This window comes from Lepeophtheirus salmonis, chromosome 7, assembly GCF_016086655.4.
Source record: "Lepeophtheirus salmonis chromosome 7, UVic_Lsal_1.4, whole genome shotgun sequence".
Classification (NCBI taxonomy): Eukaryota; Metazoa; Arthropoda; class Copepoda; order Siphonostomatoida; family Caligidae; genus Lepeophtheirus; species Lepeophtheirus salmonis.
The window spans coordinates 36301654-36327967 of NC_052137.2; the positions used below are offsets into that span (position 1 = coordinate 36301654).

Here is a 26314-nt window from a genome sequence, read left to right on the forward strand (position 1 = left end):
ATCACATTTTGTTTTTAGATGGAAATGTAAGTTAACAATGGGTATGACGTGTAGGAGTACCTATAAAGCTAAAGCAGACACTGAACAAGAGATTCACTAAAAAAAAATACATTATAAACATATGTATGAAATATAATTGCTTTTGATGGATAAAGAACTATATTATATTATATTATGAAATCTTTCTTAATCCCTCTGTTCCTATATCATAATTATTAAATCCTATGTAACCCTTCACAAACATACAAAAAAAAAGGATCTATTTTTTGATAGTCCAACTCTTTCTCACTATATCTTGAAATAAACCAGTATATACTTAAATTATTTTTATGAGCCGTATATAAACACGTTTCCCAACTATTCAACATTAAATTTGGAGGTAGCATGCCTAAAAAAGTGCCGCGCCTTGGAAATAAGATTCGAACACGTATTTTTTTCCGGGGAAATTAATAGGACAAGAGAAGAAGAAAAGAGAAAAATTACAAGCTTACCAAATGTCTAACGAAGTAATTTTTCCTTCTTTTATAACAATAATAAAAATTATTATTATTATTGTTTTTGTTACTGAGGAATAATAATTTCCCTCTTTGAAAGGAAAAAGATGAAATTAAAATATGGTGTCAATGATTTTTTTTTTTTTTTCCTTTTTGAGGGAAGGCAAACAAAAAAAAATTAGGATGTTTTTCACTATTCCCAGGATTTCATTTTTATTTATTTTGTCGCATAACTCTCTTTCAAAAAAGTTCTTAAGGGATCACTTTCTCCTATTTCACATCATGCTTAAACTGATACTGGTGTTCATTGGTTTCTTTTTTAAATGTATACACGCATACACAATGGAGATATGTATTAGAGCCCTTTCTATAGCCCAGCGCTTCAGACGATCGATTTTTCCTCTTCTTTTTTTATATACAAAAAAGGGGGGAAAAGGAAAAAGAGTGTCTGCTATTAGGGCTTTCTTTTTCTTCCCTTCTTACATGCAACAACACCAACAGAGGGGGGAGAGGGGATTACTGAGCGCGCTCACGACCTTCGAAAAAAGGGAGACTATTTTCTGGGACCGTTTTCCCTTCTTTTTACTACTTCATACGATTTGCACTCCTAGAGAGCGTCGTCGTTGTTGTTGTTGTTGTGGCTTGAGTGGTTGTTGTATTTCAATCGTCATCCTTCATTTTTACGTCAGAAGTAAACAACATGGTAAAGAAGAAAAGGGAAAAGAAACAACTCACTCCTTTTTCTTTTCTCTTCCTTTTCTTTCTAATTTCTCCTTCTTTTTAAGAAAAAAACAAAAAAATCATTTTTATTTTCATGGTTTTTGAAGAGGTTATGTGATTATTATTATTATTATAATGTTTGTATCATTAAATAAATGAATTTTTATTTATATGAATATTAGAAAGCTAAGGTTAGAAACAAAACAAAAATAAAAGAGAAAGCCCCCTTTTTTTAAATGGCATATGAAAGCCCTCTTGAAACGTTTAAATATACATTATCCAATTTTAATCAAGTGGATGATGCCCCCCCCTCCTTCTTAGTATAAAGGGCCCTCTTCTCAAAGTGATCATTGATATATCATAAGTAGTTTTGTAGTTAGTTAGATGTTCATCCTTTAAAGGTCATGAAATGAGCATATTCCAATAGTGAGCGAGTAAGAGAGATGGGGGAAGATATGTTGTTAAGGTCATGGGTCTTGTTATGCTAATATTATCATTACTTTATAGCAAAGTATTCTCGTTTTATGTAGGGAAGAGGTTGCAACACTTTTTGCTCAATGACATGAAACTGTAGGTAAAGTAAAATTCTAGCATCAGTATTAGCTTATCAAAGAGTTTTTGAAGAGGTCAAATCAATTAAAAAGTTGAGTTTATAACAACATTTCCTCTTTATTCAATATAAACATATATCCTTTTTTAGTCAGGGGGTATTAATACCATTTCCGCAAAAACATCCTATAAATTTAAACACTCCAGTCTTAATCATTATAATGAAGTGTTCCAAGGGCAAATCGGCTCTTTCAAGAAAAAATTGAATACTATAGATTTGTTGCCATGTAGCCATAGTAACATTCATTTTTAACATTATCAGAAAATTTTCTACTTTCATTTAGTTTTTTAGTTGTTTTTTCCCACAGGAACAGGAAAAGAGTGAACTATTAAATGACGTACCAAAACTTTTTAGAAAAGGAAAGAATGAATTTTTCATACAGCCAAGATGATGAAAGGACAGGAGATTCGGAATATGTAGGAATTTTTTTTTTGCTTCCGAATCCGGTATATATACATAATATACCAGGGATACAATAACAAAGTATGGAACAGCAGAAATAAACAAATACACTAGTCGTCATAATAAACATTTTCCTGGAAAATTATAATCGTCTTTGAAAATTGAAAAAGAAGAATTTGAATTATAAACTATCACCTGCCTTGATGTTCACGTAATTTTACTCAATAATATCTCCTATATAGTTTACATTTTTTTAATGTTTAACTTTCTACTGATTAGCGCTCGGAAAGAAATTACATAAATATATCAATTATAAGTATAATTAGTTGTGAATAACTTTAAATAAAAATTCATTCCTCTCTGTGCTCATAAGTAAATTTATTCTTGGTTGACATATTTATATTAACTATTATATCAGTGGTTCTCAAACAGGGGTACGCGTAGTCCTTAAGGTAATTGGAGGAACTCCAGGGGTTACTAGTGATTTTGAAAGAATATTTTACAAGTAGTACATAACTCAGGGGTATCTGCAGGGGGGTCGGATGGAGGGACTGTAGCCCCTCCCCCAAATTAAGGATTTTTTGTTTTTTACTAGAAAATATAATATTTGATTGATTTTTTTTTCAAAAAATTTAATGATTGAAGTTTAATTTAATTTTTTGTGAATAGCTATGAATTTTTAAGTTTTTCTCCAAAAATTTAATATTTGAAATTTTTATTTAAAAAATTTAATATTTGTAAAAATTTTCAAAAAACTTTATAATTAGAATTTTTTGTGGATTTGGTTTTTTTTTTTTCGAAAAAACTTAATTTTTTGAGAAAAGATATGGATGTTTGAAAAAATTACACAAAAATTTATTTTTTTGAAAATAACTATGGATTTTTGAATCTTTTTGTTAAAGAAATTATTTTTTTGTGAATAGATGTAGATTTTTGAATTTTTTCATCGAAAAAATTTAATATTTTGAAAATGTTTTTCTAAGAAAAAAATATCAATTTTTTCCCAAAAAATCCAATAACTGAGCCTCCCTCCCAAAAAAAACAAAAAAAACAGAATACTGCGGACGCCCCTGTCAATGAAGCTAAAAATATATGTTGTCCTGGAAGGGGATACATGGGTTTAATAAATATTTTACAAGTGGTACATCACTAAAAAAAGCTTGATAATCCCTGAATTATATTACTAAAAAGTATTTTATCTTTCAAAAAATAAAGAATCAGTTTACATTTTGTTAAATGTAAATCTCTAGTATCAAGCAATACTATAAGCATTATAAGACCCAGAAAATCCCTTGAATCTTTTTTATGATACTTAAAAGTTTGGGTACCCGAAGCCTTTTCAGGCCAGGGATCTTTTCGGATAATATAAACTTACTTATACTGTACCCGGGTCTAAGACCCGTCCTATATCTACTTCCATTGTACATTCAAAGAAGTAAGTATATATTAAGTTATAGAAACAAGGAAGATAATGTTATGACGACTAATGTATAGCACCTAAAAGGATATTTTCTCTTGTTCCTATCCTTCTCTAGTGTACTCTATGATAGTATATTATATGTAAGGTTTCCCTGATTTATTATTAAATATTCTAAAAAATTCTCCCTCATTTTTCGCAGTAAATAATTTGTGCCTGAAGTTTAATATGCGTATACAATATCATAATACATATTACATGTATATTTTCATTTACTCTGAAAATAAACCATTCATCAAAAAAACTTTGTGTGTATTACACACACACACACACACACAATGAACACAGAAAAATAATTTATACAACGAGTTGTTGTTCATAAGTATGTTTGGCTTGCCTATTCTAAAATTATCATAATATTTCATCTCTTCCTCCTTTCACTAACTTTGTATGACCATTGACCACTTAATTCATATACATGAATACAAGGTAAATTCAAATTGTTGATTATGAGAGTCCAAATCATTTACAGGATTTTTATAAAGTGGTATAGTAGAGATTTTTCATTCCAAATCTCATGTTCTGGGCCTTGTGATCATATCAAAATATTTAAAGAAAAAATCAATTCTAAAACCTATACTCTTAATAATTTACAGTCTTAACTTAAGGGTCAAAAAGATAAAATAATACTCCGTACTTAAGTTGTGATATATGTATAGTGTTACTAGAGATGAAATTGTTGTAAGAATGAGACGAAAAGGTAGGAGCCAGACATAAGGTATTACTGAAATAGGTAAAACCCTTGTTAATATCAATATATTTATTTCATTATGCATTTTTAAAACAATTTATACCAAAAATAGGTGATAATGCTTACTTCAGAGGGAGAATAAGTTAACACCACGATGACTTATTAAAAAATAAACAAAAAGAAGTTAAAGCCCAATCAACAACTATTTTTTCTTTACTAATCGCTAAACTTCTTTAAATGTTATTAATGCCAATTGATGCTAGTGTAGTAAAAAAAAAATGAGATTAAATGGGGAGGAGACATTTTGTTGTTGAAACCTGAACAATTTTTAGGTTATTTTCCAAAGCTGTTATAATTATTTTTTTATTTTTGAAGAGTCAGTAGCATATAATGAGTTGTACTAATATTTGGAAAAATGCCAGGCTGAGTCACCAAACCTCATATTGAGGGAAATTTTTATACAAAATTATCACACTGTTATCAATTTATCAGGATCTAAGAAATTAGCTAAAGCTAAACTATTACCAAGAATGAACAAAAAATTTCAAATGAGAAATCAGCAATCAATTTTTCAATTTTCTGGATGTATACATAGAAGGGTGTAGATTCCCGTTTCCTTGATCCAGGGCTTCGCCAGAATAGTTGTTTCCCATCTTCTGGAGATTTCGAATGAATTCATCATCTCGCTGCAGGTAAAACATTCTGGAATGTTCTTTTCTATCAGCTACAGTTTCAAAGTCATAATTCGACTCAATCAGCTCTCGCTTCACTTTACGAAGAAACGATACAGCAAACTTTAACAAGTCAACAATTATTCTCCTCTCATGTCCGTTGGATACCACCATGAGCCCTGCATGGAGTTTCTGCACCTCGGAGAAGATAGATATATCCATACTGCTAGGCTAATGCCAACGGACTGAAAAATACCCATACTAATCAGCTGATTTGGTCTCAAATTTGTCTTTGAAATATGAGCTGCCACACTCACGACTTAAATACCCTCCGTACCCGTTAGATATTGGTCAAATAAGCGTGAATATGGTTATTCGTCTTTCAATACGTTTCAATACTGCCTCCAAGCAATCGTGGAGCTTTTCTAATTTTACTAAATTTTTCATACAACCCATAGTTATTTAAATAGACTTAATGTTGCTTCACGAACGGAGCTGGCAGTAAAGATAAATATGTAGGGACTTAAATTTATTTCCTTTGTTCAATTTTTTGAAAAAGATATTAAATTTTCTTTCTCAAACGATTATTTTTAATATATTATGTCAATATTTTATTGAATTACATTTTTTAAGAAAAAAATTAATTTAAAAAGAGGTCTTTTTTTCATAACCTTTTATAGAAATTTATGCTAGATGTTTGTAGATATTTCTTAATCCAGCTCGGGGCTCAAGTCAAGAGCAAGGCCTCTGAAAAGTTCCCTCTATGCCTATCCTAAAACTGGCACCATTGATCCTTGCTGACTGACCGTTGAACAAACGGGGTTTTCTTTGACTACCTAATACTAGAGGTGTCAATTGGTCCAATTGTCAGACCACTAGTGGTCATTTTGTGAAAAACATTTTGTTGAAAAACTATTTACTAGATCAATGATTATTATCAAAAAATATTTGATTATTTAAAAATGCGCAAACAAATACATCTAATACCCAAAAGGAGAGAAGGATGAACAAAATATACAATATCTTCCAGTCCATGTCTTGAGTGGGTTTTCTTCGAAACTGACCTAACAAATCCTCATATTGGTCAATTCTCTCCGTTTATTGCGTCTGTGCATATAATAATGTCGGAACATTCTCGAATCTATAGCTCAAGTTTGGTCATTGATATCATTAGACAAAATTTCAAAAATAAGTATTAAAAAAAAATGATAATCCTATAGAATTAAAAAGGGAAGCATTGACGAAAGGTATTGTAATTGTAGTAGCATTGCATTAAATACTGGGTGCCCCATTTAAATCTGAACACATACTCATTCAATAATTAATATAGGTGGAGTGATTGAAATTAATTCATATTTCGATATTTTTTTATGCTTCGATAAAGCATCAACAATTACTTAGAAAAAAAAAACAATCTTACTTACAAGTCGAGAAAATGAACGTGATCGACAAACTTAAATTCGCGAACTTCAAGCAGTTGGGCGTTTCCAGGACCGCTGTCTATGCCATCAGCAGGTCTGAAACGTTGGAGAGGAAGAAGGGCTCTATCAAAAAGGCCAAACTTGATCCGGAGGAGTTAAAGAAAACAGCCCAGGACAATGCCTTAAATATCATGAGGACCCATGCAAGAGATCTCAGGGTTTCACAATACACTGTCCAGAGAGCTATCAAAAAAGTGGGTGGAAAGAGACGTGTGAGGGTGGAGAGGCAACTTTTGACACTAACAATGAAAGAAACCCCTCTTCTTCGTTGCAAAATTCTTTTAAACTCTTTTTTTGACACTTTTACCCCCCACCTCTATAGTTTTGATCCCAACACACTCGACTATCCTTTTTGGAAGAAAAAAATATTATGCTAACTAATAAATTATATCTTGTTGAATTTTGAAATTAAAAATGTTCAGATTTTAATGGATCACTCGGTATTCTCGAAGGGGAGATTTTTATTTCCTCTACAGAGAACAGGATTATATCATAAGCCTTTGATTTCTGGACTACTGAAGATGAAAATGGGCATTCCATTGTTTGCTGAGGCTTATGCTGTAGGTAGAAAGTAAATACTTGATTTACCAGAAAAAATGATTGTTTCAATTATTTACTAAACGATTTCAATTTGCAACAGGGCTAAATTGTGGAAAAATATACAATTCCGACACTCACACATTTCCTGACTTTCATTTGTTATATATCCTGAGATATTTCGTGTCCATGAACCTCAGAGATCTAGAGGATATTGATTCAAAATACATCAAAGCAAGAGTTCTGTTTGGATCAGCAGTTGTTAATAAGAGTGCGTCTGACAACGTAAGAACATATAACTTTTTTCCATAACCCAAAGGCTTATATCACAAACAGACTGATAGATAAAGAACAATTATTTACAGAAGACCTAAGAGTGATAATTATTGTTGCAGCTGCGAAGTATGCCGCAATTAACATCAGGATCCTCAACATAGACAGTAACGGCTTTGATAGTGCGGTCAATCTAGTGCACTACTGGCACAATGGATCAATCCAGTTTCTAATAACTCTATAGCACATTGTCATTGCGAACCGTGTTCATCAGCCAAAATAATGAAATGTTTGCACATTTTTATTTGTAAATCTTGATTTTAAGCTGAAATGCTTATTTATGCTAATATAACGCAATTTCTCCTGGCAATCATTTTTATATATGATATGAATAAAGACAAAAAAAATGAATACATTTTCTTTTAATAATAATTTTGATTTTTCCAAGTCCAAAAATAACTAGTATATTACTCGGGGTCTATACTTTTTTTTAACTACTGATGTGGTATTTAAGTTTCCACGATAGCAAAGGAATAAAGCTCGACAGACAAAGAACCTTGTAGACATTTAATTACGACTAAATCTTTCTCTTAATCTCTATGTGTTTTAAACTTCGTCTAAGATGAAAACTTAGTAAAACATCTGCGATATCTCATACCTATAAATAGAAGTTATAAGTGATATAATTAGGTATTTTTAACATCTTATGAATTAATTTAATGGAGCACTTATATTCGTATGTAAACAGAGGGGCCGAGAGTGGTGTTGTTTTGTGGCAAAATAATACAACTCTCTGAATGATACTATTATTTTATAAAAATTAACATGTGCGCAAGGTTAATAGAAATAAAGGATTATACCATAACGTGTGTACGACTTATGTTTGACTTCCACTACGCTTCCACTATTGACGCCATAGTGGATGAGTGGTTGTGTGTTTTGTCAAAATCGGGTTTTCATGCCCAGCAATCATACATTAAATTGAAAATTCTATAAATAGTAACATCATTTACTATGAGTGGTTGCGTGTTTTGTCAAAATCTGCCTGTCTTGACCAGCAGTCGGTACAATACATCAGATTGAAAATTCTAGCAAGTCTGATTATATGATGGTCTAACCTTGTATTTCTATTAACCTTGCATGTGCGTATGTTTCTCACTTAGAAGGTGCAGTTAAAATTCTTTAGAGCATATGTTATATTTTTTTTTAAACAAGCTAGAGATTGTCACGCCCCCCCCCCTGCCCCCTGTAGATAATACAGGTGTGTGCATCTAAAACTGAACACTCCTTTAAATTTTAGGCGTTTTTCTTGTCTACGGGCTTGAGGGCTTGACGAGGAGTTCCCTTGTAGACCTTAAGGCCAAGATCTTTCTTAACTAGCCTGGCCATGGTCCTTCTGCTGACGTTGAACTCCCTAGAGAGGCCGCTGACGGTGGCTTTGCCTCTCTTGTCCTCGACAGACTTTTTCACGGCAGCAACCATTTCGTCCGACCTTCGAGGCCTTGACTTAGATCTTGTGGTCGCCTCAGGAGTCCCTTTGGCAACCACGCTGTAATTGTGGTGCGGCTACAGTTCAGAACCTTGGCAATTTCAGTAGGAGTTTTTCCTCGCGCGGAAAGTTCCAAAATTGCGACTCGGCGTCTCTCCATATTATTGGCTGTTGTTTCACTGTTGCTATTTAGATTTTGCTGGAGTTTTGTTTATAACTAGTCAAGACCCTTGCCTTGCAGTATAAACCAGTTTCAACTCAATAAAATCACAAATATGTGCATGGCGTAAAATTTAAAGGAGTGTACAGTTTTAGACGCGCACACCGTTATATATATTTTTTAGTTTGCTTATGTCCCATTAGAGAATAATACATCAATCGTTTTGACTTTTCTCTCAAAGTAGGTTATGTCAAATCCATTTTTCATTGCTCCACACAGTTTCTAATTGTTCCATAAAATTGGCAATGGCACAAACAGCAACACTTAATTTAATAAACTATGCTGCTCTTTTTCAAACATTCTTCAAATTGTCAGAGTGACCATATGTATATTCCAATTTCTTTTTTTAGCATACTCGTAGGTCATATTATTTTAAACTATAGCTATTAGTTACCATTGATCCCCATTGGCGGACTGTTGATACCTTTGTTAATAAGTGAGGCTACGGGATATGTCATAATTTTTTGAGCCCATGGAGAATATCATTAAGGGATGCTAGTATGACAATTAAAAAAGTTTAAAATGTAGTCCTTTTGGTTGGACTTGCCACAGTGTTACACAACGAGCACAAAAATATACCGTGAATTTTGAAATCAGTTGTCGATATTTCTGCTTTTTTCCTAATCAGTGTGCTGAACGTTGATTGGTTTAATTAGCATTAGTTTTAGTTAAGCAATAGACACTTTTTATAATTATTGAATAATAATCAAATGATATTGGGGCTTTGTTCTATTTCTTTTCGTTTGAAGGGTTGCGTTATACAATAAAGGTAACAACGCGGCGTGTTGGAAAGTCATTAAAGAGCTATTATATATAAATAAACGGAACTTTTATTTTTCACTCAACCTCCTTATTTTTTAAGCTATTGAATCTTAACGTGACACAGCATATTAATGTACCTACTAGGCTATCAATCAAAATTATTGAAATCTTTAAAAAATCTTTTGAATGTCGAAGAATAAATAACTAGATATAATAAATACAATGGATGATTAATAATAAATATAAATCGTACTATCAGAAAAACTTTAAAAATTATATAATTACATGGCAACTTCATTTAATATATATTATACTGAAGGCTTTAATGATATGATTTTTCTGTATGAAGTCTAAAATCCCTTTTTAATACTCGATCATGCTAAGGTAAAAATTGAATTAAGCGAAATTGCAAATACCAAATTGCTTTGATAATATTATATGTATTTCAAAGGTAAGCAATAAATGTATATTCGTACTTATTTTTCGGGCATAAAATGGGCCTCCCTTCACTTGAAGTCCTTTGTAATCCCTTTTATTTACACGGAATAACTCGAAATGAGGGTATTTTAGTTCAACTTAGATGTATAAATTTCCTATTTAATTAATGTTGTTTCTTATTATCATGAAAAAAGGACTAAAGAATACAAATAAATAAATTTGAATAAATAGTCAACTTTAAATTACATCAACTTGTAGGAATTTTGTGACTCCTACTCTGTGTAAAAACTCCAAGACTTCAAGTGGAGGAAGAACCTTTTTAAGCCTTAAATTTTAGTATAAGGTAAAAGGGATACTTTTCCCAAATATATATGCAAGGTGAGGACTCAAGCATTAGAGGTCTTCGAGGTCGTTTCTCCTCGGTTCTAAAAGTCTGACAATTTTTTACTTTAGGCCATTTGAAAGAACTGACAAAAAGCTACAATTTGATGTTAATTTTGTTATTGTGGAATCAAAATGTCCGTCCAACAAGCTAAATTGTAGAGGGTATGCGATCCCCTCCACGCACAAGTCGACAAGTGGGCGTTGTTCTGAACATGAACAATGATCGCTTCTTGGCTGAATGAAGAGCTCTTGTTGAGGGATCCTTCAGGGCCAAACATCCAGCTCAGATCATGTTCTTCGGCGACGTGGTTTCCGATGGGAGCAAGATACTTGCCTACTTCTTCAAAGCCAACGAGAAATTCAACACTCACGTCTACTACAAGGTCCTCAGGTACCATGTCTTGCCATTGTTGAAGAGCACGTTTCCAAGGGACAACTATGTGTTTACCCTGTTGTGTATGTTAAAAGGTTATCCTTCCCTTTTAATCTCCACCTCTTCTTCTTATTATTATGATTATTTAAGATGTATGTAAAGTCCTGTTTGATCTTTTATTAGTATAAATAGCTTGTATGGATTATGATTGTCAGAGTAATATTGATTAATGTTTCTAATAAGAATATAAATGTGTTCCTATTAAATCCAACCCTTGTAGTATTCCTCCACGTCTTCCCTTGGTTCTCTCGGTCGTCCTGGATTCCAGGTACTAAATAGATTGTGTTTCTCAACTTCATCATAGACACAACATACCTAAGACGGCGCCCCGGCACACACGCCTAAGAAGGTGCAGCATTTCTGCAGGAAGAACATAGATACCTTCTGGACGGTAGATTCTTGCCTACGTCCTTACCGGACGTGAACTCCCTGGACTTTACTGTTTGGTGTGTCTTGCAGGGCAAGATGAACAAGACTTCTCACTCGAATGTCGAAGCCCGCCATCACGGAGGAGTGAAAAAACTTGTCCTCGGACTTCATCAAGACCAGCTATGCTCATCTTCTTCCCCGTATTGAAGCCATCATTCAGAATGGAGGAGGACATTTTGAATAAAAGGTGTAGAAATGGTTGAATTACCAACTTTTCCTTGAACAGTTGGCTATAAAAATGGCGCAAGATAAAATTATGGAGAAGTGAAAACGGCTTTTAGAATTTTCAAATTTTTTAGTCATCACCCTGTATATGAAAAATTCCCGGAAGGAAACATCCTAGAACCCTTTAGTAGATCATATGAAATTCATAGTTCACCGGAATAAATTGTACCAAAAATGTTCATCTCTTAGAAACAATATCTACCAATTTTTTAAATCATTTTTTATTTTTGTTCATTTAGTTTTTAATATTTGACTTACATTTTACTCGCGTAAGACATTGTATTGTAAGACCAGGCTTGAAGATTGAGTGGGAAAATCGCCCATTTCAACGACCCATATCTATTTTTTTAAGAAACAATTTAAAACATCATTGTTAAAACTAAGGTTGAGAAAAGTAAATCAGTATTGATTGAAATATTGTTTAATTTAGGCTGAAATTTCATTATGAATTTCAACCGGAGTCATTCTCCATCATCAAATAAACAAAGGTTTTCACCTGAACAACTCTGAATTTGACAAAATTTAGAATACAATATGTAGATTTGTACCTGCAAACTTTAAATATATTTTTTTATTTTTCCAATCGGACAATTAATTCTTTAAATATGAAGCCCTTTATAGTAAAAACAGAGGTATACCAAGTGATATTAATTATATGGGTCATCATTACATGGAAAAATTACACCATTTTCATTCCATTTGAATAAAATTTGATATGTTAAAATTAAATAGAAGGCATAAATAGTGATGAAAATCCGGTGTATTTTTCAGCTCGGCCATTTTTTTTTTCGAATTAGTAATCTTAAGAATGAATTTTCTTTTCCTCAGCAGTTGTCATTATTATTTAATTCCTGAGAAATGAGCATCCTTTCTTAAATAGATTTCAATTATATCCTAAACCTGATTGAACATTCGTGTGTACTCATAAAAGACAGATCGTAACCCAGAGGATTTGTTGCGGAGTTATATTTTTAAGGGATTGTGGCACTCCAAGTAGAATTGAGGATCGACATCAGTCATTCTTGTCAATGTCCTTTTGTATTTTCTTCACCCCCTCCTCCCTAGTCAAAGCTGATTGAATGAAACGCCAGGACAGCTAAGCTGCTCTCCTACAAAACATTCTTCAAATTGTCAGGGGTACAATGTTGATTTTCAATTTCTTTTTTCAACATGCCCAAAATGCACACGATTTTCATTACTATACATAAATGATAAGATGCTTAAAGTACACATTTAGTTTTTTTCGTTGATCAATGCAATTTTCTTAACTAACACTGAACACTTCTGACTAGCCGCCAAGACAACAAAGAACGTTCTCCCTATGTATGTGCAGTTATTGCAGGTACTCAAAGTTCGTTGTTAAGCAACGGCTGTTCCCTATATATATATTAAGGTCACTCATGCCGCCTGTATTGTTCCCTTTTTGATCAATATCCAGAAATGAATTGTTGTCTCAGAACAAAAGGATTCAACTGATTCCCCATTTCTGGAGATGTGTATAAGGTTATACAGTATTTTAACTTAGAGACCTGTGCGATGTACTCTTTTCAGAAGGTGCATGCAGGAAAATCCTTTCTCACTAATAGCTTTTTGATGGACTTAGTATCACCATTAAATTAACTAGAAACAACAAATTTGACAGGATTTCAGGATTCTCAGATAAGAGATATTTACACAAAGTGTATGCGTATAGCTGACTACCACGGTGTACTGAAAAAAATATCTTTGGGTCCATCTATTCCTCTGATTTTTTTCTTTTTCCTCCTCATTTAGAAAATTCAATAGCCAATCGTGAATTTTAAATTTTCTTATGTCGCAGTAGCGCGAGTTTAAAAGCACATGGGTCTGGGATAGTGATTTGCAAGCCCTGATAACTTTATCTTTATGCATTTGTATAATAAAAAAAATTATGCAGTTGAGAGGTATGGGGTTATTTATTTTACTTAAAACTCAATGAAGAATTTGAAGGACTTGAGACACATGCCACTTTAAGAATTTGTGGGGGGCGGTCAAAGAGAGATGTACAAGACATTTAATATAATTTTAATCTTCAAAAGATTACATTAAAGTGCAGCAGCCGGGCACTCGTATGAAAAACACAATGACTGCGACTCGGGTTAGGATAAGACTGGTGCCCAACTAATTCATTAATTTTAATTTGTAATGCTTTAAGGTGAGTTACCATATATATCATGCGTGTATCACAATTCATTTCGATTAACTTAGTATATGATAACCTTCAAAACCTCAACAATTATCCCTTTCAAAATAAAGAAGTTCTGTGATTTAAAACGTTTCTACTTCAGAGAAAGAAAAGGCCTCGTAAGATGAGTCATGACTAGGGATGGAAAAACTGTCCAAATAATCTCCACTAATGTTCTTATTAATAACCCAAGTCAAAATATAGGCACATATTTTTGAAGTTGTCTCAAACCTATAAAAGGATAAAAATAATCTAAAAATCCAAATCGAAATTTTTTGAAAGCCAGATTTGATATGAGAAAGTTAATTACAGATTCGTGATATGTGCTAAACTACTATTTGAATTTTATATGGAAATTAGAAGATTTTTTTTTTTTTTGTTCATTTGTGTAATAACTCCATATTTTGACCATTCTAACGTATTTATTGTAATCTCTGTAAGCATACATGACGTTGTTCAATGTTAACCTATTGTTTAATAAACTCTTTCATTCAGGGTTTTCACGCTGAACAGATTTTCGATCCATAATCATGACATAATCTGGTCTTTTTTTTTTTTTTTTTTTTTAAAGATTTCAATCAATTATTTATTTCGTAAAATCTGAACACTTTGAATTTTAAACTTCAACAAGACATAATTATCTTCTTAACTAACAATAGAATGGGTAAGTTATGAGCTGTTAAAGTTTCAATTTACTTTATTAATAGGAGGAAATTATTTTGCACTCCCGTCAAGTACAAAAAAAGAGCACTTTGCAAATTCATTTCAGTGTTCCCTGTACTTTGCCTGTTTCCATTTGAGGTCTAGTCACCTCTTTCTTTCTTTATCTTGGATCGAGGTTAGAGTTGTATAAAGTATGACCTAGAAAAAGTGCGATACTTTTTTAAGTAAGAATGTTTGGGTTTTTTTCTAAAATAATGATCATTATTATTTAATTCTCAAATCTTGAGAAGGAAGCATCTAAGTATAAAGTAATAATTGGTGATTGTATTCATGAAAGATGGAGAGTAAACTAGGTATTTGCTCGGGAAATATAAGTGTAAGTCCTCGATAATCGATTCGTGGGCGGCACATAATTGCTGAGGCTAGTATGGTTTGTCATGTGTTTGAGTGAATACCCCCATTTGTTTATATGTGCTTATTTATTATGTCCATATAGACAAATTGAACGTTAATCCATGTATGTGAAATTTTGTTAAGCATATACGTAATTACCAATTATTAGTTTATATGTATTGGTGTATGGGGGTTAGTACTTTATGAATAAACAATTGGGGAGTAGGAACTTTGAGATGAGTATTCTTTGAAGTTTCATCCATAAAATAAGTAGGTGTTTTTAATTATTTCAATTTAACCACTTAGCATAGAACCGAACATAGTCCCAAATGACGGTACTGAGAATGCTCATATGAGATTCTGCTCATAGCCAAACAATAGAATAGAAGATAGAGATGGGAGTAAATCCAGCCTATATGTCCGTTGTCTTTGTTATATACGGAGTGGAATTTGTGTTGATTTCCTTCCTTTTATAGAAGCTCCTCTAATACAACATCATGACAGCTAAGCTGTCATCCTCTCAAACATTCTACAATTTGTCATGATCATCATGCTAATTTTGTGTTTCTTTGATTTTTATAAGCCGGCAGGTCATATTTTATGCAACTCTAGTAATGGTGCACATTTTTGCATCATAGGGAGTGTACCTTAGTAAATGGGTCAATTTGAAAAATATCATCAGATTCCATATTTTTATTAAACACAACTTATTTGAGATAAGATTTTTTACATATATTCACTACTTTTGTGATGGCTTCCAGAATTTTTATACTGTATATTTCCATGGCAGATTCCCCACTAGGAGCAGGTATAGGTACTCCTAACAGCGACGTTGACTCTAGCAGTATATCTGAAGTTTGAAAAGCAAGTCTTCAAATCACTCATATGAGAAGAAAGGATATCCGTCTTGCCCAAACTAATTTTCAATCCAAATTGTTACCTAAATTTGTCTAAAACAGTGATTACGCTCTAAAATAACGATGTATCCGTGTCTAAAAGGATCATGTAATAAAGATTGACACATCATCAGTATATATAAGCATTTGTAAGGTCATTTGACGAACTTAAAGACCTTAAGCGTTAGCATTAGAATTGTTCGTTATTCATCCTGTCCATCGACTATCAATTAATATGAAGGAGAGAGTGGGTCACCCTGCTTACATCCTCTACCGATAGGAAATTAGGTAGCACCCGGTAAATCTATGAGATAATAAGATTTGCTGAGAACACTAAACTAAATTAAATGGGATATCCCCTCCGACAAAGTTATTTGTTCTTTAGTTTTAATGTATCCACTTATACAAATTTCAAGATCAAACTTATAACGTGAAAAATAAGAATAAAACAAAAGTTTAGTATTAAATTTTCTTATATTATTTCTTTAATTCTTTCTTTAATTATTTCATTATTATTTCCTTAATTCATTTAATCAATATTTTAAAAGGTGGAAACCGGAGTACCCGGAGGAAAACCACCAGCAGAAGTAACATTGACTTAGGAATTCCATAGCTGAAAAGAAAATATTTGTATAATATGACATGATAGTAAATAATTATATTATACCTGGACATATGAATTCAAACGCGGTGCTTCGTAAACGAAATGTACCTAACCGTCATAAAATCTGCAATCGGGCCCATCTAGGAGCTCGCCAATTTAAATCGTAATGCTACTTGTGTAATAACATAATAACCTTCAAAACTTTACAGTTAAGACTGGAGAATCCACACACACCATTGGCAGAGATAATCCAAGTACCTCAAAGAGGACACTTGGATATCTCTCTCTTCTTTCCACTGACTACAATGTGGGCCCTAGGAGCTCACCACAATTGCAATCATTCTTCTTTGATTACTTTCCTTCTTCAACAACCAGAGTTCATTCTTCCAGCGCCAGCACCAGCAAAACAAAAACAAATCGAAAAAGCTATGATAACGAAGAAAACCCGTATATAAAGATAGAAGAAAATTGATATCCTTTAGGGGTCCAAAACATGAATAATTTAGAACAAGACGAAATTGAACGGGTCCCATAGGCCATCCCAGAACGAACCATACGCAATTCAAGTAGGGTAAAAAATTTACTGAAGTTGTATAATTGAGCCAAAAGGTATCTCAAAAGGAAATTTTTCTCAACTTCTTATATCCTAACCACATATTCCCCGTACATGAAGGCCACTTTTGATATTTCATAAATTTACCACTTAATCCATTTATCTCATTTTCCTAGACATTGGTTTCCATTTTTGAGGCTTCAAACCAAATTATTTCTAACACTTACATCTGAGGTTACAAAAAGAAAAAAAACATCGCCACAAAAAAATTGAAATAACAATAAAAACACATTTACAATAATACAATGTGAAAAAAACATTTACAAATTTGTCAAAAAATCAATATACTTGGAAGGTTGAGGCGGATATCAAGCATATCTTCATTAAATTTAAATTGCACTTTAATTATCTCTTCACGTAGGTTAAGAACTCGTCGGGCCCATACGGAGCTCACCGACACAGGAACAAGTCTGAATTTCTGTAACACAAGAAAGACTCTTGAACCCGAATAGTCCCGCCCTATAGGAATCGAAATAATGACTTGGAACTATACATTACGAACAAGTTGAGTAGATTTGCCAATTGAGGAATCTGGGCCCAAGAGGAGCTCACCAGATTATTATTTCAGCTTTTACGTGGCGATATCGGATCAAAGGCCCATAGCGGGTAAGGTCAAATAGATATCCTTGAAAGTTGTATTAGGTTCGTTGTAGATGGAAAAGAGCCATAGGGACTGGCATGATACATTTTCCTGTAAAACTTGACAAAAAGGGTAGGCGATGTTTCCCCAACCCATTTCCCCCAATAATATGTGTTATATCCTTTAAACTTATCTTTTTCAAAGTTGAAATGTGACGAACGCAGATGTAAAAAAGCCACAGGGTTGATCGGATATCTCAATCCTGTAAGATTTAACAAGAGGGAAAAGTAACTTGATTTCCCCCCCTAGCTATTTCCCCAATAATATGAATGTCTTATCCTTTTAACTTATCTGTTCAATAGTTGAAATTTGATCGTTGTAGGTGATAAGCCACTACGGTTGGCCAGGTACCTCGATTCTGTAAAAATTTAACAAGAGGGAAGGTAACATATATCCCCACCCTAACTATTTCCCCAATAATACGAATGTCATATCCTTAAACTTATCTGTTTCAAAATTTTCAATAAGTAGCCATCATGTTCCACACTTTTTTTTCAGAATAGAAAAACTTCGTCGAGTTTTGAAATTTCCGGGTTATCCATTTAAAAAATTTGGACGTATCTTTCTAAGATCTGAGAGGACTCCGGTCATTATTTTAACAACTTCTTAAAATTGATGCAAATAAGTATTCATATCTGCAAGCAGGAAAACCCCCCCTATATATTAACCCCAGAGCTATGTAAAATAGCACTTAATTCAGGTAAAGGGATATGTCAAAAAAACACGGGCCCATACGGAGCTCACCATGCTGGATAATACCTGAGAATTTCACAGTCCCAAGGATGGCTGACTTGTATCAACCTCTCGTACTTAAAGAGTTGAAAATATACTTGACGGGGTAAGAAGTAGATATCAATACTCAAATTTGAGGGAATTGAAGAATCTGTAAGAGCTCGAAAACTTCCTCTGATTACTTAAATAAAATGCTTACCAAACCCCGGGCCCGTACGGAGCTCGCCAGAGTCATAAGAAGCTTTGAATTTCCTATTCATACTCGAACTTATCATAAAGATTTCGAATAAGACTCTGAAATATACGCTGTGAAGAAAAATATGTAACTTGTTGTTGCTTACCAAACATATTCAAAGCTTAAAAGCCTGGGCCCGAAAGGAGCTCACCAAGCAGCAACATAAAAACTTGGGCCCAAATTGGAGCTCACCAAGACAAACAGGTAAGATCCTGAATCATTTAACGAGTATTTCCTACTATAAGGTTTTCCAAAATACTGTAAAGAAAAACCTATTGACCTTTTCACTTGAAAAAAGGAAGGCCAGTTATTCAAAGATAATTGAATTCCATAGTTACCAATAACCATTCCACTTCCGGGCCCAAATAGGAGCTCGCCGGAACATTTATTATGTCGATAAGATACATTCAAAAGCTTTGTAAGATCACATTATTCACTTTTTATCATGCAGTTCTATATTTCATTATCACTATTTTCTCCATTTTAGTAGAAAAAAAAAGTTCACTGCAAACTTGAATTAATTAAATACATATACATTTTTCCACAAATATATAAATATGTATATATATATTAAGTATTCACAAAAAATTACTGATATGAGCTGCATGTCGTACTTGATTATCACATGTCCATTACGATAAGGGGGGTTGACGTAAATTTATAAAAAAATATCAAGAAAATACCATTAAGAGGCAAGATTTTCCACTTGAGATATCACTTGTTTAGACCGACCACTTGTAAAAACTACCTCACAAAGCACCATACTTCATGGGACACTACACATCTTGGGCTTTAAAAAGATTTATATCTTGTAAATAAACAACAACCACTTCTAGTTAATTCACTTGCAGAATTAGCGCAAACATCGGCATTTAGTGCAAGGAGCCCAACGATTTCTGGAAGTACAACACATGACATCCTACTCAAATTAACAAATTTGATATTAGCTGTGCACAACTTACTGCCCATTTAACATAAGATTTATATCTTCTTTTATATTCATAAGGAGAAATGGCAGTAATAAACTTAATAATTTGCAAAGTGGACAAAAACAAATACATTGGGGAGGATTGATTGGATGTAAAAAAATCATAATGCAGCATTTTTTTAATGATTTATATCTTCTCACAATGGCAGTGGTTGTCGCAGTGGCTGCATCCTAAAAATATTTGGTGTTCATATTTCACATTTTATTTATATCCAGCATAGCCAATTTTGCTTGAATATTGAAATTTCAAATCCTGCAGTCAAGATCTGTTCCCATGTGGTTACAAACATAAGGTACTATTTACAATTTAATCATTAAGATTTATATCTTCTTTTCCAACACACTATCCATATTTTGAATAATTCTAAAGCAACGTTCAAATACCCCAAATGAAAGTTGAAAATAGACAAACGACATTACTTTGTGTGGTAAATCATAAGAAGAATTTAAGTTTTATATCTTGATTACTTTTTTCACCTAAAACGTTTAAACAAAGCTTACTAGATCATATTCTCAGCATTACGAAGTGGCTTTTTTAAACATGATGGAAATCTAGAAGTATCCATAACTTGCCATACCACTCATGAATATAAAAGTAAAATCATAGAGATGTAACAAAGAAAGTTAAGTTAGCTAAAAATTAAAAGAAATTTTCCACAGACCAAATTTTAAAAAATAGGAACACATGAAGTCACTTGCCTAAATAAAGTCCAATGACTAAAGGTAATGTAAGAAACACATGTACCTTAGAGAGCGTGTTACTTTTGTAAGAACAAAAAGGAAAAACATGGAAATTTAATAAATTAAAGAGCGACAATTAAGTGAATAGTACGAAAAAAATCCCCTTACCAAACATATGTATCTAATTGTTTGCTATCATTGGACTTAACAGCAAAGAGACATGCACCAACTATGCTGTATACAATTAATATTTATGAGGATTAGTATTAATATACAATTACATGAAATTTATCTGTAATTACAAAAAAAGGATTGTCAATGAAACTAGTAAATAAAGGAAAGTGCAAATGTTACCAACCAAATTATTAAAAATTATTCTACTTCGAGATTTTATGCTTAGGAATTAAATAGGGATAAAAGGTCTGCTGCAAGCGTTGTTGATGCAACATGAATGATAAAAATACACAACAGTGATATAGCACCAGGTCAATAAAAATGAAATGTATAACAATGATTTATATCTTCTTTTAAGATGTTGGTGCAGACTCGCCCCAAGTTAGTAACATTTGAGACAAGTAAAAATGATACCGAAGCAGATTTCAAACTTTTTAAGATTTTTATCTTCTTAACACATTTATGGCAGCTATGAGGTTCACCACCCAGCAGCACTTCCCATTCCAAAAATAAGAATTATTTTCGCATGCCCTAATTGTGGATTAAATCTTGGAAAAGATAAATTCACTAATTTGAAAATTTTATAAGGTGGTGGAGAAAGTTTAAGACAAAAAAAAATCAGGCAAAATAAAATAAATTAGCTCCCACATGGGTAGCAAATATAAAGATATATGAAGCTATGATACGCACATAAATAATTTTAAGACATTTAAAGTTACCCACCCAAACCTTGCATACATAATATATGTGCCAGAAAGTACTTCATTTTCAAATGCATTGACTTCGCAGATAGTGTCCCACTGGTATGCGCGCTTGTGATCTTTTCATTAGAAAATTAATTAGTTAAATCGCCATTCAGTACTTAATTGGCATCATCATCATTAATAGGAAAAGCAATATAATTTAGTAAAAGTTGTTCTTCCTTAGTAATAGTTTCCAAATTAATTTTAAAACATGCCATATATCTAATATCAATTTAACACGGAAAAAATAAAAAATTTAGCCTTTAACTATGAAAGTATTATAAAATGAAAATTAACTATGGTACATTCATCAAAAATTAAACCTTCTCAAGGAAAACGACGGGAGTAAAGAAAAATTAAAACTGTATGCAAGGATGATGGAAATACAAAATCGGCTGTTTTAATTATCTTTGGTCCCTTTAACATACTATCTTTTATTAAATGGCTAAAGACTGGTGCAAAGATATTATCTAAATGATTTGTATCTTGGAAACTAAAATTGATTCATTCGAACTAAAATTGAATTGAAGGTGGCGGTGTGTGCTTTTGCGTAGTACTATTGTCATTGTTTAACATGCAGGCAACAGCACCACTAAAAACAATGCTTCATCTCAAGGAAATCCAAAGAGACTCAAGATTCCCAAAGAATAGACATGTTTTATAACAGATTTATATCTTCTTCAGCCTTGCCCTTCCTTATTAGGTAGCCTGCCACAATAATCAAAAATTGTCCAAAAACAACAATTTAAATATCTTTTTTTACGTGGGGAACAAAGATCGCGAGCAAAATCAAAAAGTTACCTTCACTCCTGTATCTTTTTCAAACTAATTAAGTTAATACTACATAGTAAGGGCAAGGGGTCATCACCAGCTCAACCACCACTTCAGCGAGGGAACAATGCCAACAATTGCCATAGTACCACAGATCCAGACGATCCACAATTCAAAATTCTGAAAACAAAGAAAATCAAATCAAGTAACAACATCAAACATGAATCAAAGACTGTTCCACCCTTTCTTCAAACTAATAAACTTCTTTTACCTAGTTTTAAAATTCATTACAATTACCAAAAAGTATGACGTAGCTACAAAAAAAGAGAACATGACTCATCCCTTTCAAAGTTGAACGACGTCCTCCCTCCCCTCACACAACTCCACCCAAATTACTTTTACATCATTATAGAAATCATGTTATAATTACTTGACAGAATCCATAAAAATGATTTATCATCAAAATTTAAACAATAAAGCCCCATTCATATTCTGGAAGTATCTAGTTTCAAAATGGCGTCGCGTCCTTGAATAAGACTTTCTTCATAAGTAAATTTAAAATATTTAAATCTTACCAATTCAAATAGGATCGTATATTCCATCTTTCTCCCCCAACATAATCTGTGTTTCCACGATTTCGAAGGGATAGAAGCAGTTTCACAAGAAAAATAATTTGAACACGTCCTCCTCTCGCGATGAATGAGCTAGTAATGGCAAACTGGCTGCGGTGAACTAGGCTTTTTATACTCATTTATCTAGGACTATACATTTATAGCCAATCATAACCGTTATATTAAAAGTCCGCTCTCTTTTCTTTATGACGTAGATGCTACTATTCTTTTTATGAGTTATGATTGGTTAAAAAACAACAACTGCGCAAATGTTCCTGAGTTGAATATTTTCCTTAAGTGCGCTTCTTCTAGAACTGACTACCAAATTATATATTCTATAGCTGTGTACATGTCTAGCTTTGGCACTGGATAAACTGCCATACTGTATGGGCATGGCAGACTATCCAATAGTCCATACTAATAACTAATAAGTAATACACCAATTATATGTTAATGGTATAATCTCCCTGATACTTGACTCATTATTTGCGGAAATTATACACATAATATTACTTATTAAGAATATTATATTTATTTATATTAATATAGAATTGTTTTAAGTTGCCATCTTACAAATCTATAGTAGTAGATGTCTAAATATGAGTATCTTAAAGTCTATAATAAAACTTATAGCACTGATTTGCTAAAAAGCTTATGTATTTAAGCTGAATACTATGTCCTCAGGTCGATGAAGTTAATCCTATATTTTATGTTTTAATAATAAAAATGTGGTGTGGCTAGTTGGATCCCCTAAAAATTAATATTGCAATTAGTGATGAGACTAATGCTTATATAAATTTTTAACATATTAGAAGAAAAATATGTTTAAATTACTTAAATCGTAATAGTTATGGGTTGAAATGTTAGAGATTTATTTTGCAATGTTATTTAACTTGTTATGAAAAAACATAGAATGATATAAATAAATCCAGACCATGTAATTTAAAGGGGTATGAATGTAATACGATATTCAAATATTATACATTATGGATTATATACCACATAATTTTGATACTAATTTAATCGGGTTTGAATTATAAGTTCAATTAAGATATTTTATTGAGTTGTATCATTAATATATGACTCTAATTCCAAAAATATAGATGCATGCTTAAATCTATTGAACAAATAGTATATTTCTTATAGATTTATTTGACATCATTTTCACATGACACATCAATAGTGAAGTAATGAATAATACCTAATATGTTGCACTCTGATATTTTCCCCTTTGCCTACAAATTAAGCAACAATCAACGTGGAAGACATACACACATTACTTACTATATCATGTAGCTGATATATTCTATTATAATAATCAATAAAATAATACAAATGTCCTAATAATATATTATAGAAAGTTGCTCAGTGTTTTTTTTGTTTTTTTTTTCACTTATAATAATGAATTTTACAGGAACGTTACATACCTTCTTCATGTCATTTTATCCTTCCGAAAGTTTCAGTAAATGCTTTAGAAAAAATTCAGTCCTCTGTGTGTACATTTTATACTTCTCACAAGAGATCAATGAACACTCCAATCCATGTACCTTCATACATGTATAATTTTACACGTATGGAATATTTGCAGAGTGAAAAATCGTTTTAATTTTTATTTTTTATAATCATACGTAGTACATTTTAATAGACATAATATCCTATCTGACAAAGGTATATATAAATATATATGTATGTATATTGAAAGTATATGTGCATACAAACTAACTTAGAATTAACAGAAAGTTACACAATAGAAGGGAAGTAAAGGAGGGGGGCAAAAAGTTATATTATGCTTCTTCCTCCCTCCTGAACCAATTCTTTATTTAGTTATTGTTAGAGGATCAGAAAAATACCATGAATTGCCGTTTGATTATTATGCATTCTATGTAGTTAGAATCAGAGATGCCAGTCAACTTTTCAACAAAGCCCCAGACGGAGCTATTTATAACCCAAAGGCTGCAAGAATATTATTAATATAATAATATATTTCTTATGTTTATCGAAGAAATTTCCGTAGATATTGGCAAATGGTAGCCTACAGATAGACGGTAAAGCCTCTATTGATCATCAAGATGCTTACTTCTGTCAAAAAAGTTGAACGGAGCTTATATTTTTGCCTCTGTTTGTTTGTTGGTCACCAGGATTAAAGGAAAAGTTACAAATCAATTTTGATCTAACTAGGTACGAAGATTACATATTATGGTCACAGTATGAGGCCATTAAATTTTGGGAGGTCAACATTAAAGTAACAAACGTTAAAAATACATAATTAACCATAATTTAGGAACATACTGAGTTACAGTACTCAAATTGGTTTCCTTATGAAGGTTTAGGAAAAAATGACCTTAGACGGAGTTGTGCCTTATACCGAATATCCATTATAGTTTTCTGGATGCTTCGGTCCAAGTACAGGGAAATTGACAGCTAATGGAATAATAGATGTTGATGAAATGCTGGGGTTTTTTTTTACACTTAAGTAACCTTAGCTTTGCAATTATCACATTTTCATCAAAATTAAATATCTTTCAAATTTGATAACATAGCACTACTAGGAGCTTTAAACTATTATGTTTAAATTTTATATCATTAATTTCATCAAACAGCATGATGTCTTTCCTCTAAAATAAACTTCATTCATATTTTTATGGTTGGTTTGATTTTTCGGATAGATTTATGACAGTTCGTCTAACTGCAGTATTTGATTTTTAACAAAGAAGCTCTTCTCTTTTTTTCTTTTTTTTTGCACTCCAATAATTTTATCATTAAAATTGAGTAAAAAATTGTCTAAATCCTCGTGAGTGTATATCAAAATGAACAATAACTTGGCAACTTTAATAGACAGCATAATATCTACTGGAAAAAATTACTAAATAAAATATATTGCTCCTTACTCGTTTGAATTTTCAAAATTAAAATAGAGAGCAATAATTAACAAAAGCACTTATATCTTTCAGATTATTAACATTCTCTTTTTTTTAAAGTATACCCACGAGGATTTGGAGAATTTTAACGGTGTCTGGTACTTTTGCCTTAATATATGTGGGTCGATAACATAAAAGCAACCTCAGATTTTTTGATGAAATAGAAAAAAACGCATTTTAAGTTTTTTACTAGAATGAAAAATTAAAGGATTTTTTAAAGAGTCAAATACAATATTTCACGACTGAAATACTGTTTAACAAGTTATTAATAAGATTGATATTTGTTAAAATTTTTACATGAACATATTTACAAGTTCAGTCAATTTGATGGTGCGGTGTTTGAACTTTAAATCGAATTTTGAAAGCATTCATATTTAAAATTTCAGTTGGCGATGCATGTTATTAACCAGCGAATCTCTTTCTACTTTATATTATTAAGTACCAACTCAATGAATATATAATACTTAAACACTCTTCTTTAAAAATAATTTTCACTTAATGACGTCTCAGTATATTATATAATCAGCATCACCAAATAACCGACTTTTATCAGGTTCAGTTAACCTTAAAAACCGCGGCTCCTATGGACTTTATCACTTTTATGAATTAATATAAATTATAGTACTCATAACAACGGACACGTTTATCATACTGTCGTAATATTGAGAAAAATTATCCCAGCTTGCTTTTATGTTATCACCACACATATATTA

General features: G+C 32.2%; 1 protein-coding gene and 1 long non-coding RNA gene across 8 annotated transcripts in view; one reads left to right on the top strand and one right to left on the bottom strand.

Annotated features, from left to right (window-relative positions):
* The window catches only part of LOC121122281 (uncharacterized), an 83324-nt gene extending 58926 nt beyond the window's left edge, over positions 1–24398 (bottom strand). The window contains exons 1-4 of one of the 7 annotated variants that reach the window (XR_005865768.2): positions 22648–23186; positions 19678–22252; positions 16559–19611; positions 16347–16504 (exon numbers count right to left, since the gene is read on the bottom strand). The gene's annotated coding sequence lies outside the window, so the exon portion shown is untranslated. Of the gene's footprint in view, positions 1–491; positions 839–16346; positions 16505–16558; positions 19612–19677; positions 22253–22647; positions 23187–24110 lie in introns of those variants that run through there. The other 6 variants (XR_005865770.2, XR_005865771.2, XR_005865769.2 and 3 more) reach the window with 6 other exon arrangements.
* LOC121122283 (uncharacterized) lies at positions 11565–11953 on the top strand. The gene is made up of 2 exons (XR_005865774.2): positions 11565–11698; positions 11811–11953. It is a non-coding gene; the product is annotated as an uncharacterized lncRNA (long non-coding RNA).
* Positions 24399–26314: the final 1916 nt, after the last annotated feature.